The following is a 2131-nucleotide window of genomic DNA, read 5'->3' as shown; positions in this document are numbered from 1 at the left end:
CGTAGAGCTTATTACACCCGATAAAACATGTGGTGTCTCGGCACGACGAACTGTAGCAACAGTGCATACTCAGGGAGAACACTTGTACCTTGAAATTTAGTGAGAGATCATCTTATAATGCTACCGCCGTACTAAGCAAAATAAGATGCATAAAGGATAAACATCACACGCAATCAAATATAAGTGATATGATATGGCCATCATCATCCCGTGCCTTTGATCTCCATCTCCAAAGCATCGTCATGATCACCATCATCACCACCTTGACACCTTGATCTCCATCGAAGCATCATTGTCGTCTCGCCAACTATTGCTTCTACGACTATCGCTACCGCTTAGTGATAAAGTAAAGCAATTAAATGGCGATTGCATTTCATACAATAAAGCGACAACCATATGGCTCCTGCCAGCTGCCGATAACTGTTACAAAACATGATCATCTCATACAAAAATTTATATAATCACGTTTTGACCATGTCACATCACAACATGCCCTGCAAAAATAAGTTAGACGTCCTCTACTTTGTTGTTGCAAGTTTTACGTGGCTGCTACAGGCTTCTAGCAAGAACCGTTCTTACCTACGCATAAAAAACCACAACATATTATAGTGATTGCTTTTTGATCTTCAGAAAGAACCCTATTCATTGAAACCGATTCAACTAAAGATGGAGAAACAGACACCCACTAGCCACCTGTGTGCGAAGCACGTCGGTAGAACTAGTCTCGCGTAAGCGTACGTGTAATATCGGTCTAAGCCGCTTCATCCAGCAATACCGCTGAATTAAGAATCAACTACTGACGGCAAGCAATATGTATATACTCACGCCCACAAATCCTTTGTGTTCTACTCATGCATATAAGATATACGCATAGAACTGGCTCAGATGCCACTGTTGGGGAACGCAATAATTTCAAAAAAATTCCAACGCACACGCAAGATCCATCTAGGTGATGCATAGAAACGAGAGGGGAGAGTGTTGTCCACGTACCCTCGTAGACCATAAGCGGAAGCGTTATGACAATGCGGTTGATGTAGTCGTACCTCTTCGCAATCGGACCGATCCTAGCACCGAAGGTACGGTACCTCCACGATCTGCACACCTTCAGCTTGGTGACGTCCCATGAACTCTAGATCCAGCTGAGGTCGAGGGAGAGTTTCGTCAGCACAACGGCGTGATGACGGTGATGATGAAGTTACCGATGCAGGGCTTCACCTAAGCTTTACAACGATATGACCGAGGTGGAAATCTGTGGAGGGGGCACCGCACACGGCTAAGCAATCAACTTGTGTGTCTATGAGGTGCCCCCTCCCCCGTATATAAAGGAGGGGAGGAGGAGGGCCGGCCTCAAGGGGCGCGCCCAAAGGGACGATTCCTACTCCTAGTAGGAGTAGGTTTCCCCCTTTCCTAGTCCAAGTAGGAGAAGAAGGAAGGAGAGGGAGAGGGAGAAGGAAAGAGGGGGGCGCCGCCCCCTCCTAGTCGAATTCGGACCAGCCCATGGGGGGGCACCCCTTCAGGCCCTTCTCTCCTTTCCCTATGGCCCATTAAGGCCCACTACTTCCCCCAGCGAATTCCCATAACTCTCCGGTACTCCGAAAAATACCCTAATCACTCAGAACCTTTCCGATGTCCGAATATAGCCTTCCAATATATCGATCTTTACATCTCGACCATTTCGAGACTCCTCATCATGTCCGTGATCTCATCTGGGACTCCGAACAACCTTCGGTACATTAAATCACATAAGTCATAATACAAATCGTCATCGAACATTATGCGTGCGGACCCTACGGGTTCAAGAACTATGTAGACATGATCGGGACACATCTCCGGTCAATAACCAATAGCGGAACCTGGATGCTCATATTGGCTCCTACATATTCTACGAAGATCTTTATCGGTCAAACCGCATAACAACATACGTTGTTCCATTTGTCATCGGTATGTTACTTGCCCGAGATTCGATCGTCGGTATCATCATGCCTAGTTCAATCTCGTCACTGGCAAGTCTCTTTACTCGTTCCATAATGCATCATTGTGTGACTAACTCATTTGTCACATTGCTTGCAAGGCTTATAGTGATGTGCATTACCGAGAGGGCCCAGAGATACCTCTCCGACAATCGGAGTGA

Source organism: Triticum urartu, chromosome 7A (genome assembly GCF_056163025.1).
Source record: "Triticum urartu cultivar PI428250 chromosome 7A, HENAU_Tu73, whole genome shotgun sequence".
Classification (NCBI taxonomy): domain Eukaryota; kingdom Viridiplantae; phylum Streptophyta; class Magnoliopsida; order Poales; family Poaceae; genus Triticum; species Triticum urartu.
This window is presented reverse-complemented; position numbering follows the sequence as displayed.